Genomic DNA, 19,962 nt, shown 5'->3' with positions numbered 1-19,962 from the left:
CCTTGTGAGATGACAAAACCAAGGTAAACCAATTCCTACTTCAACAAATCACATTTCTCCAAATTGGTGATTAGTTTCTCTTCATGCAGACTTTTTGAAACAATTTCTAGATGCTTGAGGTGTTATTCCTCGATCTTGATAGATATAAATATATCATCTAAATAGATAACTTAAAAAATACCAATGAAGTCCTTTAAGACCCCATTCATCATCCCCATGAAGGTGTTAGGGGAATTAGTCAACCCAAATGACATAACAAGCCATTCATAGAGACCTTTTGTGGTCTTGAAGGTTGTCCTCCATTCACCCCCTCCTTAATTCTTATTTTGTGATTTCCACTCTTAAGATCTATCTTGGTAAAATAATTTTCCCCTCATAGAAAATTCATTAGATCCACAATCCTTAGAATAGGGATTCTGTACGTAATAGTGATTATTTTATTACCCTTGAACCATTGCATAGTCTGCAAGTACTTCCTTTCTTTGGTGTCAAAAATATTGGAACTGAACATGGGCTAATGCTCTTCCTAATTAGGCCATTGTTAAGAAGCTCATGTACTTACTTTTCAATCTTCTCATTTTATTGGGGAGTCATCCTATGATAAACTTTGTTAGGCAGTGAGGCTCCTAGGATAAAATTAATTTGGTGGCATATAGCCCTCATAGGTGGTAAGGTAATAGGCTTTCCATCACTTGCAATCTCCTTAAATGGATCTAATAACATTTTTACCTTGCAATCTCCTTAAATGGATCTAATAACATTTTTACTTCTTCTCTGGATTCTTCTCCTTAGGCTTCAACACAAGAGAAAACCCCACTCCATCTCATTCCTTCAAAGTATCCAAGAACTTCTTTTTTTCCACTCTAGAAGTACATTAGAAACTATAGACTTCATTTCTTTTGCCTTTGTTATTGACTAAATTCTAAAATTCACTCCATCTTTCTTAAATGCATATGAATTCTAATTGGACCTCAAAAATTTTTAGGTATTGTTGAATTTCACAAAATCGAGGAATAGTTTTAAGTCATATTCCAATTTTACAATTTTGAGATATATGGAATTCTCAACCTCTAATTTTGTGATTTGGGAACTAAGCCTTCTATTGCATTCTAATTTTGTGATTTTAGAACTAGACTTCTAGTTGTGTTTTGATTTTGGTGGAGGATGCATCTTCAGTGAGCAATTTTGTGATTTCAATGATACTGGTTCTTTGATAGTCTACAGTTCTGAGAATCATAAAGAGGCATCAATTTCATTAATTGATTAGTATAAGAGGTTATGTTAAAGATTTTTTCTATTTGTCCTATTTTCTTCTGATATGGCATTAATCAAAGATGGCTTGTGCTAAGGATTTGAAGGAAATATAGTCATTTAATGCATTTTGCCTCATACATAGATATAAGGAGATATGGTAGGTTTCATCTTGTTATAGAAAAACATTCTTTTGTAATTTTTGCATTTTTTTTGTAGGATGAGAGATATGAGTTTGCCAATGCAATCACATGATGAAAGTGAAGTGTCATACCCAATTATGCAACCAGGATTGACACCAGCCCAAGAGGACCAATTTAATATCATGAATAGTATGCACGTAGGTGCATGGGATCTGCAAACAACATATGCTCGATACCAAAGTGACTTACATGAAATCCTGATAGAAGAAGAGATTAGAGAGGCCCCAAACATGCTAATACGAGTGTCAGATGAAGAAGTTGTCGAGTGTTTAGAGGAAATTCTCGACATGATTCAAGAATTGTGATTTTCTTCTATTTTATCTTTTTTATTGTAATTATTTGTAATGAGTTGCAAGTAGTCTCTAGGTAGTTAGGATGAAAAGCCCTGAAGATTTTTTGCACCCTTTCGTGTTCTATAAGAAAGGTTACCATGGCCTTGTATAGACATAGATACAAAGATACAAAAAGAAACATTGTAGATACTCACATGCATAGCATAAGCTAGATACTATAAATTGTTACAACCCACTTGTACTTCATTTTTGAATTAATAAAATATATTGTGTTATTTACCAGAAGATAGGGAATTGGTCATTGATTTTGCTGGACCAAAATCTTTTTTGGATTAACACTATTGGGGCAAACCATTGAAAAAAAACCTCATATGCTTATGTATGTTTTGTATAATTAGTCTTCATCTACAAGTTAAATTCAATTATCTAGGGTTAAATTCTCTCAGTTTGTCTACTCATTAGTTGATGGTGGCGCACTCATCTCCATGAAATAAAATATATCCAGTAATCATAAAAGTTGACTCTCTTCTCTGATTTGGAAGGCACTGGTCTAATTATAGTTTGAATATTAAGAACAACTTTGTGGAAGGTAAACAATTAGTATCAACCCACTTTCATGTGTTGTAGTATACATGATAGATTATATAGTCCACCAATATAACTAAGAGGGGGGAGGGTGAATCAGTTATCCAACTCATATCACAATTATCAACCTTAATAAAATTTAACCCAGTGGGGATGGTATCCACAAGATGATGTACTAATATAAATATTCCTTGTTAGAGGATGGACCCTATTAGGAGTCTATAATAACATTCAGTACATATCAGTTCCTGTTAGGAGATTTTGAATCCCTATTAGGAGATCCCAACCCTATTAGGAGTTGTGCCAACCCTATTAGGAGTTATAGAAGGTAAATGGACCCACTATCCAAATAGCTTTAGGGGCAAGACCAATGAACCCACTATCCAAATGATCTCTATATTATTCTTTGGAAAATAATATAAATGAATCGTATGTCCTTCTTCTTTCTCTATCATGTCAATTTCAGTTCTGCTCCTAATTTTGTAACCAAATCACAAATCTTGCATCCAAATCCATGATAACTTATATGCATTCACCAAGCACTTTGTTACTTTTTGCACTTCACATTCAATACAATTATCTCACACTTTTACAAATAAGGAAAACATCTTTCCTTTATATCGTATCTTGAAAATAATTCCTTGAGTTGGTCTTGAGGCTTTCCCAACTAATTATAATAAGATAATTAATTAATTCATCATTACAATAGCACTGTCAGCTCACAATCCATGCAACTTCTCACACATGTAACACTAGGGCTTGCATATTTGTTGATGTAATCATCAAATTGTCTTATGTCACTAGTTGACCGCACATCTCTAGATTATATCTCTGTTAGAAGATATAATATACACATAATCACAACAATTGTATATGCTACGAGCAATTATAGATTGAGGAATAGAACAATTAATCTAGACCCTAAGAAATATGACAACCCAACTCTGCACAAAGGAATTCCATCTGATAAACGTTCTCAAAATAGCTCACAGAGAAGGCTAGATGCAAATCAACAAGCATCAAGTAAGCAATAGGTAAATAATTCTTTTATTTGTAATCCTATGTCTCAACTAAAAGTTTTTGTCCCATTTTTAGAAATAGTGAGGAATCTTGAGTATGGCAAGGTAGATTTAAATATTATATAGAAAACCAATAAAAGTCATGGGAAAGATCATGTTGAGGGGATCACAAGGTTGTTTATTTAGGGTCTAATGTGAATGAAACCATTTCTCAAGTTGACCCTTTTTATTTAACTCTTATTATAAATAATAAATTGGTTAGAAATTGAATGATAGATTCAGGAGTTGCTATGAATATTATGTTTGCTGAAGTTATGAATGAATTAGGCCTAAAAGTAGACATATCTTATGGGAAATGTTGTGCAATGAACAATAGGTTCATTCCAATCACTAGGGTTATTAAAAATGTTGGCTTCAGATTTCCCTCTTCTTCGAACATTGCATATAAGATAGATATAACAGTGGTTGATGTCCCAGCTTCATATGGTATGTTACTCTCAAGACAATGGTCAAACCTAGTTGGGGGGCACATACAATTAGATTTATCTTATGAAACAATTCCTATAAATGGTAATAATATAAGAATTGACAAAGAGCCTAGATTTGAATATATCATTGAACATTTTCACCTTGACATAAATATAAATTTTGGTCAAATGGATATAGATATTTTTCAAATAAATGTTAGCAAACCTATCCAGAGTACAGGAACTACTAGTGTTATCATGCAGGAGGAAAGCAAAAGAATATGGCACTTGTATTTTGATGGAGAATTTAATAAGGAGGGAAACCACAATAGAATGAACTTGACATCCCCTTCATGTACACATTCCTAGTTAACTTTGAATGTACCAATAATGTTGTTGAATATTAAGCATTAATTTTAGGGATTGACATTGCAAAACATCATAAAATTAAATTACTATTGGTATTTGGTGATTCTAAACTAATTTTATACCAAATAAGTAATAAATTTGTAACTAAATGTTCTAGACTTAAAAAATACAAAAATTATGTATGGGATTTAAATGAACATTTTGATGCCTTTCCAATCAATTAGATAGATAGGGGTGATAATTCTCTAGCTAATTTGATAACTAATATAGCTATTAAACATAATGATATACCATTACAAGATATAGTCTAGGTGGAAATAAAAAATAAGTCATTTGTACCAGATAATATTCATAATTGGCAAGTTTTTGAAGATGACAAGGATGTGTTAAATTGTTTGACATGTCAGGAAAATTACCAAGATACTGAAATCAATTGGAATGGATTAGTGGAAATTTAGGATTGAAAAGACACTATTTTGGGTGAGGAAATAGTTCACCTTAAGCTCAACAAGGTATCTAAAGGATTGATCACACTAGAAAGAGTTTTCAGCAAGCATGAAATGCTCAAGACACATACCCCTGTCATGACAAAAGATTAAGTTGAGAAGATAAATTTAGGTCATGAATGTTCACAAAGAGAGGTGTTTATTGGTAAAAAATTGTCTAAGAAAATTAGGACAGATCTGATTTCCATACTAAGAAAGTACATAAATGTTTTTTCCTTGTCATATGATGACCTTAAAGCATATAGGGAGGATATCTTTCAACATGTAATCCTTCTGAAACCATATGCAAAACCATTTAGGCAAAAACAACATCCCATAAACCCAATGTTGGCACCTAAAATGAAAGAATAACTGATTAAAATGAGGGATACTAGAATAATTAAACCAATCAATTATTCTACATGGGTCTCTAACTTGGTTCCAGATAGAAAAAAAATGGTAATATAGGGTTATGTGTTGATTTAAGGAATTTAAATATATCTTCATTGAAAGATAATTATGCTTTCCCAAATATGGAGGCTTTATTACAAATGGTTATGATAAATGAATTGCTATCTATGATGGATGATTTTTTTGGCTATAATTAAGTGAAAGTTAAAGAAACTAAACAATATAAAATAGTGTTCACTATCCCTTGGGTGACATACATGAATGCTAGGATGCCTTTAGGCTTAACCAATGTAGGAGAAACATTCTAGAGGATCATGGATGTCACATTTGATGGTATAATTGACCACATTTTGGATATTTATCAAGATGACTTGACAACTTATTCAAAACAAGCAGAAGATTATTGTAATCACTTAAAGAAAATCTTCAAGAGAGCTCTTAAATATAAAATATCTTTCAATCCAAAAAAGTGTCAATTTAGAGTTACAGAAGGTAAATTATTAGGTCACATAATTTCCAAAGAAGGATTTAGAATAGATCTTGATCAAGTGAAGGCTATTGATAGCATAAAAAATTCAAAGACAAGTAAAGCAACATAATCATTCTTTGGTCAGATTAACTTTGTCAAATGATTTGTATCTAATTCCGTTGAGATCATTAAGCCAATGTTAAAAAAGCTAAAGAAGGGGGCTGATTTGATTTGGGATGATGAGGCCTTACAAGCCTTTGCAAATATAAAAGGAACTATTAAAGAGGCACATGTGCTTAAAGCCCCAGATTTTAGTAAATAAAATTAGGTTTTTTCTTTTGTATCTTATCATACAAGTGTTGTTGCTAAGCTCTAAAAGAATGAAGAAGGAGATGAGCAACCTATTTATTTCTTTAGAAGAAGCTTACAAAAATCAGAGTTAAATTATGATATCAACAAGAACAAGCTTATGCTTTGGTTAAAGTAGTTAAAGCTTTTCGCCCAGATTTAGTGGGTGTTAGTGTTGTTGCCTATGTGTTTGAAATACAAATGGAAAATGTATACTTTTGGGGGGGTGAATCAAAAGTACTAATCTCTATCCAATAAAACTTTTAACTTAAAACAATGCATGCATAAACATATTTAAATAACATGTAAAGTAAATGCATTCACATAAACACTTGACACCAGATATGATTACCCAAAAACCCTCCAATGAGAAGGTAAAACTGGGGTGGGGATGACACCCACAATTCTTCACTACTACAGCAATAAAGTTCACCTGTTAAGGTTACATGATTTGATCATTCTCATGATCTACCTTGTGAAAGGACTGCTCTATTAAAGGCTTATAAAGGATTGTTAGATTCCACCTTGTTAAAGGATTTTAACACCCTATTAAAAGTGTGCCTGGCTAAAGGACTTTAGAATACTCACTTGGAATGTTACCCTGTTAAAGGATTTCATAATGACTGTTAAGTCAACCTTAATAAAAAGGATTTTATCCTGCTGATACAATTGTTAGAAAGTATAGTAGAATGTTTGATTTGATACACTTACAATCTGGTATTGTTGATTTCAGATCTCAATTCAGTCCTTCGTAATCCTTTCTAATTTGATATGAAATTTTTGTATCCTCGATCCTCTGTTCTAATAACTGATTATGCAATTATGTCCTTCTTCTAAGCCACCTTGAATGTATACTGATCAATTCACCTCTTTTCACTTCCTTCAAATCCTCTCCAGTATCACCTTCTTGCATGCATTCTCTAATGCTCTCTTATACATACTAAATTATAGGGCTTCATCTCCCTTTAAAAAGACTTTGGTGGCTTAGGGTTAGGTATGAATCTACAATTGTGATTCATTCATTTTTTCTACTCAATTCCTTCCATTTTTCTAATTGGTTGCATGTTGATCACATAGGGAATCCAAATAGATTCGATCTTATCTTCAAAGCTTTGAGATCTATCCATATGTCAGCTCAAAAATGGTTTACATAGTTGTTTGTACCATCACAAACAACTAGGTCAATTCTGTGTTACTTGGCACTTGTTAATACTGATGCTCGACACATACTAGAATTCTATCTAGCTTGACACTTGAACTTTCTTGGCATCTACTATTCACTTGGCACTTGAACTGCTCAACAATTACTATTTACTCGACACTTGATTTACTCGGCACTTATTGCAACTCAACATCTATACACATTATACTCGGCATGAACAAGTGTGTTAACACTCAATTGTCAAAACCAATCTAAGATCAACAATCTCCCCCTTTGACATGAGTGGCAAAAACACTTAACTATACATGATGACTCTAATCTCCTTGAGTATAATATACATCCAATTTGACATATATACAAAACTTCAAAATTGTTCAAAATTTTGTAAAGAACTATATACCTCAAAATTTTATATCTATATATCTCAAATTTTTATAACCCCCCCTGAGTTAATGTATTTTTTTAAATTTTTTTTTGTATCCAAAATCTCTCTGAGAAGATTTTCCTATATTGTTTCTCTTTTGCTTCAGTCATTCTGATACTCTTTATTTGATATGTTCTGTTATGCCCTATTTCTACTTTACTCCCCCTTTCTTCTCTCTATTTATTTGTATCTCCCCCTTTCACATGTCTCCCCCTTGCATATATCTTCTCCTTTAATATTTGTCCCCCCTTTTGACACTGATGTCAAAGGGTCTATACACTAAGTGTGTATTTATCCAAGAAGTTCTTATTTACTTCCATTACAATCTTGAGAGCAACATCCCAGTTGTCTATTGCAACAACTAATTAGTTGATTTGGATGGTTGTCTCTGCTGCAAGGTGAACTAAGTCATCCAAAGTTGAAAGATTAAGATCTTTCTTGAGTATTGTCTCAGGATAGGCTAGTTATTTTTGTAGTATTTCCATGTGAGGGGTTAGGGAAGCTTGAATCTAAATTAGCTTAGATCTTGTGTTAGCCTCTTTTGTTGTTAACACAGCTAGTTCCTTTTGTGTGTGAAGCATGGAGTGAAAGTGCTTCTCACTTTGAGATAGGTTTTGTGGTAATTTCATACCAAATATTTCCAAGTTTCTTTCCAGACTCAGAATCCTCTGGCTCATTTCTTGTGTGAAGAGTGTGGGGTCACTCAATTTGGTGTATGGTGAGAATATATTCTCCAATACCTTCTTCACTTTTTCTATCTTTGTAGCCAGCTCCACTTGTGATAGTTCTATTCCATTGGATATTTTATCATTTAATTTAGCTTGAAACTTCTTTTCAGACCATTCCATGAGTTTTGCATTGGTTTCCTAGTCTTCATTTGTCACCTGTTCAACAATTTCTGACAATTGTTCCAATATAGGCTCGGTTTCATTAGGTGTTTGCAAGCTAAATGCATCTAAAAAGATGTCTTTAATCTCATGTAGTGCTTACCTTTTCTTATACTCCTTTATGAGTATTTCTTATTTCTTCTTCCTTTCCAATGCCTCCTGCATCTTATTGATCTATTCAAGGTTCATGGTTGCATAGTCATATTTTGGTATAACAATTTCCTCATCTAATGTTGGGTCTCCATAGTGAAGTACCCTTGCAACCTTTGTTAAGCTTGAGCCTAGTGTTGAAATTTGAAGTGGCATTGCATCAATGCTTGGCTTATGAAGGACTTTGGTAGGAGTGCTAGTAGTTGGTAAATTAACCAATGTTTAAATTGCTTCCTGCTCCTTTTCCTTTAGAATGTCCTTCTCTTCTTTTGCTCTTCCTTGATCAATCACAATTATTTGTGGTGCACCTTGTGTTTGTGTAATAAGTATAGATACCCCTGTCTGTCCTATTTGTTCCTTTGTGGGCTCCTCTACAGTCTTAGTCTATTGTTCAATCATAACAACTTTGATTGTGGTACCAACCTTTGTTGATGTATCTTTTGATGCTTGCTCATGAGGTTTACCACTAGTAGTTGTAGGGATGGTAGAAGGTGGTTCTTGTGTATTCACCTTATCCCTAGTTATGTTAGCTACTACTTTTTGTAACTCATCCACACTGACCAACACTCTATTATCACACAATTTTGCCTATAGTGTGGATTGGTCAAGGATCTTCTTTAGATCCTCTGCAATTAGTGGATTGATGTTCTGAGCTGAGCTGTCAGGAACATATTTTACTTTTATTGTCTCTGCAAGTCTTTGTGTCATGTGGAGGGCTTAATGGTGGCAGTTGTGTGTTTTTCACACTTTTTTCTATTTGCTACTCCTTAGCTGTTACCATTTCATCTCTCTTTTGTGGTGCGTCCTCTACTATGTTATCTGCCTTTTCTTTCTTAGCTTCTCCTTCCTTGTCATTCTTCTCATCTTCTCCATTTTTCCTTCCCTCAAAGGGATCTTCTTCTCCTTCCTTGATAGTAGTCAAGCCATATATCAGCTTCCACATTTGAGTTGATTTCATTACAACATCTTCAATCTTGTTTTGAAGAATGTTGAAGGCCCTATACTTGGGTGCAAACTTGCTACCATGTTTCTTGTTTGCCTTTGTTATTTACACTTTTGACAATTCTGGCATCACTTGTGCCAATATAGAATCTCTTATTTTCTTCTCCATATTTAGGCAATAATGCCATTTATTCTCAACAATTGAATATAAATCTTTGGGCATTGTAGTGTCAAATTCAAGTGGGGTATTCTTGAATTTTGCAATCATGGCATACACTAATTCTTCAATCTTATTTTGATCTTATCTACTTAATTTATTGAATTCAATATCTTTCAAACCAATCAAGTCTTCATTATCCCTAATATTATCACAAATTTTTTCTATATCAAACTTGGGAGCATGACTTACCACTTTGAATTAGCTTGTGTCTTCTGACTCGGTCCTTTCATCATCAGATTCAGATTGTGCAACATATTTCCCCCTTAATTTCTTCTGCACTAGACCTTGTTTTTCAATAGACTGCTTCTTCTCTTTTATTAGCTCCTTAGCCTTTTGAGTGGTGACCCTTGTGGTTGCTCTTGTAGCTGGAGCAGTAGGCTTTGCAAGACTTGGTTTAGCATTTTTCTTACCCTTGGGCTGAGCTGCAGGCTGTGTCTTAACCTTTCTCTTCTTTGACTCTTATTTTGCTGGTGCTTCCCCAACTTGTTCCTCCTTGACACCTTCTTCTTCTTCATCTTCACCCATTTTTTGGGGTAGGGCAAGAGTTTCTTGGCCCTGTTCTTCTTCTTCCTCTTCTTCATCATCATCATCATCATTACCTTCAGCTCCCTCACCAAATTTAGCTTTAAGCTTCTTTACCATTTTATCCTTTTTCTTCAGAGTTAAGGCAGCTTTCAACTCCATTTCAACTTTCAATTTGACAACATCATAATTGCCAGAGATTTTTTTTGTCTTGTCAACTTCTTCTACAAGTAGTGCAGTGATGGCAGCTGATGCTTCATCTATGTTAATTTCATACCCTAAAGGCCTTAGTCATCTCACTCTGGGTACTACAACCTGGATAAAGGTGTAATTAATGTCTACCAAAAAACATATGTCATTGTAATACTTCTCCACCAGGCAAACAGGAATTCTCAGCCTCTATTTCATTGACTGCTTGAAATCCTCAAAATAACTAGTCATCACAAACTCAAAATTATTTCCCATTTGTTCAATGTACTCATTTATTTGCGTAGCCATAGACCTATTAGTCTTCCATCCTACCTCATCAAAAGAGGGAAACTCATTTTGAACATAAAAGAATATGCATATCAATATGGAACCAAACTTACATTGAGCACTTTTAGATCTCCTTATTGCTCCTAGGTTTTCAATGATTTGCTGCAATTGTAGCTCTACCAGATCATAAGTATGATCTTTCTTCACAATCTTGTATCTTGCATCAACCGCTATACATGGCACACTATTCAATCAGCTTGACTAATAAAATTGTTGAGATATGACCCTTACTACAAATTCAAGAAGTGGATCCTTGATAGTATCTATTGTCATTCCTCTCTTGTTCCACTTTGCCTTTGTATTTTTCTCAATTGCTTCTTTAGAGTCACTCCTTAGGGTCTTGGGTCATTCTAGGGTTGGATATCATGTAACCCTATGCACAATCCTCTTTGACAATTTGAAAGGTCCTCCTTCCAGCAATAGGCATCCATCATGGATTCTGCTCAGAATGATTCTTATCCATTCCGTTTTGAAGACAGTGAGAAAATCTAAGGCACGGGTTAAGCCCTTTTTCTCTACGATTTTGAATTCTTCTTTTAACACTCCATTTTCACATAATTTATCATATGCTTGACAAATTTCCATGTCTCCTATTCCTCCAACCTTGTAGTTATAACATTTCCTTGCATCCTATACCATTACGACCTTGGGTGGAATAATAGATAATGCTCCTGCTAGGTCATTCTTATATGCAACCTTAGGAATAGCCCTAAAGTCTAGTTGCTTTACCTCATTACTAACCAACTGAACTTCAAATGGTTCCTTATCCTTAGGATTCCTAGAGCTAGAGTCCATTTTGCAAACTAGGGTTTCAACAAATATGAAACTGTGTAACTCAACACATGAAGAATACCTTTAGATCGATGAAATGGTGCTTGATCTCTATTGGAATCCGTGCACATTCTTCATTCTTTCTTGAAAATCACTTCTTTTCTCTACTAGCTCTTGCTCTATTTTCGTAATGATGAAAACATGAGTGGAAATCTGTCTTATACCCTTTCAAAATATAACATTTAATGCATGGTGCTTATACAGCTATAAACTTGACTTCTATTCAATTTATACTTTGCTCGGCATCCATTAATTTTGCATCACTTGACAACTATTAGAATTATCCGTACTCGGCTCCAATAGGAATTTCCCTCACTTGGCAGCTACTACTGACTCAACTTCAACTGGCTTTGGTTGACAACTCGGTACACACTAGAATTTTACTCGGCAATTGAAGAGAACTTTTCACACTCAGTAGTAAGATAAAAACTTAAAGATTTGACCTTGGTTTTTCCTTGTTGACTTGCATCTTTATTCATGCTAATTTAGACTTTTCAGCACTAACTTATCTTGGAACTGATGTATGATGAAGCATTTAAATATCAGTCCCACATACCTATTTTTGCTTAGTTTGTTGAGATCTGATCACTTGACCTTTCAGGTGAAGTGATCCCATCATTTGATGTGTTGCATCCTTCTTTCTTCTTCCATGTTTTGTTTATCTCTCCTCTAATGTGCTCAACATCTACCTTGCCTTTTCCTTTATTGAACTCTGAGCTAGGTGCCTTTGTCCTTATTGGGCAAGGCTTGCTGATATGACCAGTCTTCAAACAACTAAAGCATGTAGTTTGACTCAACCATCTGTTGTAGCTACCTCTGAAGTGTGTTCTTATGCAATTCTCAGAGATGTGTCCATAGTCTTGACAATAATGACAGCTATTTCTTGTATTGTAATCCCAATTATAAGAATTTTCATGGCTTCTTCCCTTGATTGATGACCATGTGGACTTGGATTTGCATTCAAAGGCTTTGTGTCCAAACTTTTGACAATTGTAACAACGTCCTTCAAATTTTGGTGCATGCATGGTTCTAGTTCTGCATTCATGTGCCTGATGACCTTGTTTGTTGCACTTGTAACAATGAATCATGTTCTTTGGCTTAGCATTAGCATTCCTACTCCTACAAACATTAGTTGTATGTCCTTTCTTTCCACAATGATGACAAGTAGGTTTAGAGTTCTTACCTTTACTATTTTTTTCCTTAGCAGCTTTGGATGATTCTCCTTCTTTAGTGCTTGTGTAGCCCAATCCTGATGTATCTTTACTAGATCTAGGGGATTTTAGTAGTTGCTCAAAGTACTTGATGGCTTCATTTGGCTTGTTGAAACTTTCAACAAACTCCTTTTCTCTTTTCAGGTCATTTTACAGTTGTTCATTCTACAACTTTAATGTAGTCATCTCAATGTCCTTGACATTGAACTCATGATGGGCATTAATCATTTGACTTAGGGTGTCCAATTGCATGTTTGAGACCTTGGATAGCTCTATTGATTTTTCTTTCTATCTATTTGCCAAAATTCTCTTGCATTCTTCAATCTGTAGTGCCTCTCATGTCTGCAGTCTATGTCTTGTCTATTTTGATTCAAGAGATACTTGATACTCTTATTATTCTGTACCTTATGATGACCCGAGGGTTGGATGTTATACTTGGATTCAGTACCATAGATGCTTTACTGCTATACTGTTCAGTTTATCACATTTGCATGTGGATGCCATTTTGAGATGACAGTAGATCTATGATGGTATCTGGTTATATGATGTATTGGACCTATTTGTTGACTATGTTATGAGATGGATTCTATGCTATGGTTATTTACTTCATTCTTGTATCTTTATGCTTTCTGCGAATATGAGTGATGTAAATGGATTAAATAGGTATTTTAATACATGTTGCTTCGGCTATGATATTATTTTCCATTGCACTTGATCGTGTGTTTTAGTGTGCATGAATTATATCCCTGGCAGTGGTACATGGAGTTAGTGATTCAGCTATTCATATTTACCCATGTCGTTCCTATATGGTTGACGTACCCTTATTGTTATTGTTTAGATCAAAACCTTTCGGTGATTACTAAATCCGAACTCATTTGCATTATGTGATTAGACCAGTGAGTGTGTCTGTGCATTTAGAAGTTCGCATTTGTCGCGAAAGTGTCAAGTGTTTTTCTATGTTTTTGGGGTTTTCAAATTTTAATCTTTTTAGATTTAATTTTTGGCAGCTTTGCCTTAGGTGAAATCCTGTTGCGGGTAATAACCTATCTTCATTTGGGTCAATTCGGAGTTTAACTACTCCAGCTAGCTATTTTCCAAAATCAACTATTCACCCAAAAAGTGAATAAGTATTGGATACTTTTCACAATTTGAAAATAGAATTGTAGAGAAAATTTGGAAATCCTCTTCTGAAGGATTCTTGTTTTGCTTGTTTTGGGAGCTGTAAGCGTGGGATCTGCGCGAGGTTGGTCTCATTGGATTCAGCTCGAGGAGTTTATGCCTTGCTGTCGTTTTCAATTGTTTTGGCGGGTGGTTTATTTTATTGTGCAGGTTTCAATTTCTGCCTCTTTTTCCTTCAGGTAGGGCCTTCCCGTTTTATAGTTTTTGCTTTGTTTCAGGTTCTGTTTCTTGTAGCAATATGTTAGGAGGCTGAGAACTAGTGTTCCCCTCTATTTTTGGTTGCTAGTTTTGCCCAGTTGGTCAGGTATGAACGTTTTTCCCTATTTTTGAGATAGGGTTTTGGGTTTTTGGGCCGTTATGCTGGCCATTTTTGCATACGGTGTCTGTTTTCTTTTATTTTTGGATTTTTGGGGTTTTTGAACCCAAGGGCCAAATGGGTTTTAATTTTGGAATTTTTTCAAAATTTGAAGTTTCTACCTTGTTTTGTGTGTTGCACTGTTTTATCAAATTTTCTTGGCACATTGTGGTTTGTGGACCTGGGTGATCTGTTTGGATACCAGTTAGACCACTTTTGCATCTTTTGTTGCATTGGGATGCATGTTGCATCCGTCCTCTCGATTTTGTTTACAGTTGAGGGACTTGTTGCTTTATGTTCTCTTCCAGTCCTTTTTTTTTATCTTCGTGATGGTGGTGCACCACACACGAGTACGTGTGCGTACATAGTCAGATGACTTGCGAGCCCCGACCTTCCGTAGCACTTTCGAAAGTTATGATCATTGGGGTTGGGTTGGGAATTTGCATGCCTACAGGCACTCATCATTGGATGAGCATGAGTAGGGTAGGGTAGCATATGGAGGGGGCTTCTATTTTGTAGCCCGATGATTATGACATCATGGGTTGGCAAAGGAAGTTTTATATAAGTGATAATTAAAGAAAACACTGGGAGGTAATAAAATTTAAGATAATAAAATGTGTGAGCACCCGATTGAGTTCGAGGACACAATGTGTGAGCACCCAATTAAGTTTGAGGACACACGATTCAAGCTTGGGCTTGTCGATGCCAAGTGACTCTCCATGATGTCAGCCCCTACATAGTAAGCCCATTGAGGTGTCTGACCAGGACTTGTAGTTTATGCATTGTCTATGTCTTGGTTTCAGTCATCACACTGCTTGGCATGAGTGTTAGCCATGGTTGTTGTGTTTTTGTGTGTTTGCGATTGGATCACTATCTCCATCAGCACAGCGGGTTTGGACCTACGGGTGCCACGTGGTTGGGAGCGTAGCTACCCTCACCACTGCTAGGGACCGATGTACAGAGACGGTCTATTGTCCTAGTACAATTGTAGCTGGATGTGTCACTTGGTACTTCGGTATATGGAGTATGCTTCTTGTGATTTATGCTCTCATTATGATGTTATCATGTTTAGATGATGTTAGTTTTAACGCATTCCTCATTATGATGATTAGCATGTAGTAGATGATGTTATCTGATTACAGTTTTATCTTATGCTTACTACTAGCATGCTAGATTTTATTTACTTACATTGTAGCATGTTTAGTAGCGACGTCCCTATTATGACAACACCAATGATTTGATTGGTGGCTTGGGATGTTATGCGCGGGGGATGGCTAGGGCCCACGATGGTCCTATGATGCCATTGACGATTGGGAGAAATCGTGTACTTAGTTGGTTATTTTGCTCATTGCAATGTTAACTATGTTATTGCGATGTTTCTTTCAGTTGAATGTGATGTTTCCTTTCTGTACTTTTCCCTTCTTTGTTTGGTAGATGGTTAGATTCTAGTGTTTTATCTTTCAGTTACTCTGTTATTGTTTGAGTGCTCTCACTTCGGAATGTGGATCCGGTACTCCCCAATGTGGAGCTTTTTCTGTGTGTTTGGCCTTTTTTGAGTTTCCTTAAGTGTTTTTATTTTCTATGGGCAATATTTGTTCAGCATTGTGTGACACTATTAAAGTATCGCACGCCCATGAAAGAATGTCATACGACACTATAAAGTATCGCACGCATTACTAGAGAAGTATCATACGACACTGGAAGAGTGTCGCACGACTTCATGAGAAATGTCGCGCAATACTTTTCTAGTATCGCACGCCTTCTTGAGAAGTGTCGCATGCACTAACGAAGAAGTGTCGCCCTCCCTTTGTAAAAAGTGTCGCACGCCCTTTGGTTAAAACCTGCGCATGCCAACAGCGGGCACTTTTTGTAGTGTTCTGATCATTTTGAGAGTTGTTCTAGATACCCTTTTGGGCGTTCTTCAAGCCTATGTTGTTGCATTTTGAATTCAGGAGGTTTCTTTTGAAATTCAATTTTTGAGTTTATGTTGTTGTCCTTCGGGGTTTAAAATATATCGTTTAATTTAATTCCTTATACTTAAGATATATTTTAATATATGCGACGATTCATTTGAGATGGGTTTCGGACCTCTGCGAGCTAAAGTGTAGATTCTAGGAAAAATCAGGGCTTCAGAAATTCAGACTTAGCCAAATTTCAGGGCTTCAGGATTTCAGACTTAGCCAATTTCCAAGAGTCAGCTTATGTCTTTCGACTTGGTAGGTCTTTGTGGTTTTTGTGGTTGTGTTCTGGTTGGTAGTGGCGTTTGGAGATCCGTTGGTGCTTGGTTGTCTTTCAGTCTTCCGTTGCAATCTTTTGGTTTGTGTAGGTTGTATCATGTGTACTTACACTTGTTTAAAAAAAAATTGTTCTGGCTTGTTTTTCATCCTTGTTTCCAAGGATCTCTGGGCGGGGCATTACACAATCATGGCCTTGTCTTCTATAGTTTTCTTCTTTTGTTCAGTCACCTCACATAGCAATATTGCTTGTGATTCTTGCTCCAACTTGAGATTTCTGATCTCCTTAGCTTGTGCTCTATTCTTGTCCATGAGATCTACAATTGCTGCATCAAATTCACAGGAGTTACCATATGTAAATAACTTTTTGGTGTTAATCTCTTTGTATTGAGTGTCATTTTCTACCATAGCAATCTCTTTCCTTCTCTTTAGCAAACTCCTCAAGGCATCTTTGGCTTCAATCAATTGTCAATCTTTGGATTCTCAATGGTCTTTCCCAACTTGTAGACTTCCATCTCAAGATCTTTTCTCCAATTTGTAAGGCTTCTCCTGATGGGAACTAGGTTCTGATACCAATTGTTGGAAATGCAAATGGAAAATGTATACTTTTGTAGGGGAGGGAGGGGGGGGGGGGGGGGGTTGTTGAATCAAAAGTATTAATCTCTATCCAATAAAACTTTTAACTTTAAAATAATGCATGCATAAACATATTGAAATAACATGTAAAGTAAATGCATCCATACAAACACTTGACACCAGATATGATTACCCAAAAACCCTGCAAGGAGAAGGTAAAACTAGGGTGGGGATGACACCCACAATTCTTCACTACTGCAGTAATAAAGTTCACTTGTTAAGGTTACATGATTTGATCATTCTCGTGATCTTCCCTATGAAAGGCTTGTCGTGTTAAAGGCTTACAAAGGATTGTTAGATCCCACCCTGTTAAAGGATTTTAACGCCCTGTTGAAAGTGTGCCTGGCTAAAGGACTTTAGAACACTCACTTGGAATGTTACCCTGTTAAAGGATTTCACAATGACTGTTTAGTCAACCTTAATAAAAAGGATTTCAACATGCTCTTACAGTTATTATAATGTACAGTAGAATGTTTGATCTGATAGAATTACAATTTGGTATTGCTGATTTTAGATCTCAATTCAGTCCTTCTTAATCCTTTCTAATCTGATATGAAATTGTTGTATCCTTCATCCTCTATTCTGATAACTGATTTCGCAATTTTTTCCTTCTTCTAAGTCACCTTGAATGTATACTGATCAATTCACCCCTTTTCACTTCCTTCAAATCCTCTCTAGTATCACCTTCTTGCATGCATTCTCTAATGCTCTCTTACACATACTGAATTATGGGGCTTTGTCTCCATTTAAAAAGACTTTGGTGGCTTAGAGTTAGGTATGAATCTATGATTGTGATTCATTCATTTTTTCTACTCAATTCCATCCATTTTTTTAATTAGTTGCATGTTGATCACATATGGAATCCAAATAGATTCAATCTTATCTTCAAAGCTTCGAGATCTATCCATATGTCAACTCAAAAATGGTTTACATAGTTGTTTGTGCCATTGCAAACAACTAGGTCAATTATGTGTTACTTGACACTTATTAATACTAATGCTCAGCACATACTATAATTCTATCTAGCTCAACACTTGAACTTGCTCGACATCTACTATTCACTTGGCACTTGAACTGGTCAACACTTACTATTTACTTGGCACTTGATTTACTCAGCAATCATTGCAACTTGACATCTATACACATTATACTTGGCATATGTTACTAGTTTGACATGAACTTAGTATTTCCTAAGAGTGTTGACACTCAATTGTCAAAACTAATCTGAGATCAACACTATGTTCCCAATGTTGTAGTTAGAGACATATTTCGACAGACTGAAACTACTAGAAGAAGATGCAGGTGTATTAATCAGATCCAAGAATTTAACATTGACATCTAGATAACCAAACTTGTCTGAGGACAAGGATTAGCAAAACTTATGGCAGATGTTAATATGAAAGCATCACAAATTAATCAAGAGGAAGCAAACTTCCTAAGTTAGTATAGAGAAGTGCCCGCAGTTTACAGGTGTTGTTTATTATTTAACAAACATGAAAGGTCGTGACAATTGGAGTGAAAGTAAAAAAGGACAATTAAATTACATGTAGCAAAATATGTTCTTATGAAGGAAATTTATATTGAAAAAATAGAGATGGCATACTACACTTCTGTCTTGACACTCATCAGGCACCAATCATTTTAAAACAATTGCATGAAGGAGTTTGTGGAGGGAATTTTTGTTCCCAAACTACTGCAAAAAAAAATCCTAAGAGTAGGGTATTATTGGCCTCATCTCTTTAAATATTGTTGTAACTAGGTAAGAAAATGTGTAGCATGCCAAAGGTTTTCAGGTAAATTGAAGTATGGTGGAGCTTTTCCCCTTAAGACATAACAATCACATGAACCATTTTAGATGTGGGGAATAAACTTCATAGGTGAGACCACTAATAAGTCAAGCAATGGATTCAATTGAACTTTAGTTGCTATAGATTATTTCGCTAAATGGGTTGAAGCCATCCCAACTAAAAGGTCCAGCAGTACAGTTGTTAGAGATTTTTTGATGAATAATATATTAACAAAATTTTGTGTTCCTAGAAAATTTATTGTTGACAATGGGACATGTTTTAGATCAGAAGAATTTATAAACTTTTACACATATAAACTTTTACACAAAGTATGGGATAACATTGTCATATTCATCCCCTTACCATCCACAAGGAAATGGTCAAGCAAAATCAAGTAATAAGAGTGTCCTCAACATTGTAAAAAGGATGTTGGATAATAATAAAAGAGTTTGGGATTCAAAGTTTTGATTACATAAAAACAAGTATTAAAGGACCCAAAACCTTGTACGAAGTATTGTAGAAACAAGAGCAGAGATGCTTAGATACAAAAGCCTCAAAACCTAAAAAAGAGCAGACAAAACAAACGAAAAACAAGAGGCCATAATACAAATATGCATAAAAAGATAGCAAAAGGAAAGAAAAAAGACAACCCTAAGATAAATACAATGTATTTAGAAGATCCACTACTTGGTCTGCCAGGATGTTCATGTTTTCAGCAGAGGCTTTCATATCATCCAGCTTTTTTGCTTCCACACCCTCACTCTTGGTGGAATTAGACCTTCTACACTTGCTAGGACCCTGGTCTTGTTTCATATCCTTAGAGATTTGGCCTTTACCTTGTTCAATCTTGTTCAATAGGGTGTTGAAATTGTCATCCAAAGTCTTCAAGATAGTGCATTTATAATTGACCAATTTCTTAACCATTTTTTCCAAGTTACCCACTCTATTTTCTAGACCATCCACTCTTTTTCGAAGGTATCTGCCC

Source organism: Cupressus sempervirens, chromosome 7 (genome assembly GCF_028749045.1).
Source record: "Cupressus sempervirens isolate cs-2001-9-10 chromosome 7, ASM2874904v1, whole genome shotgun sequence".
Classification (NCBI taxonomy): domain Eukaryota; kingdom Viridiplantae; phylum Streptophyta; class Pinopsida; order Cupressales; family Cupressaceae; genus Cupressus; species Cupressus sempervirens.
Note: the sequence above shows the minus strand (reverse complement) of the source record.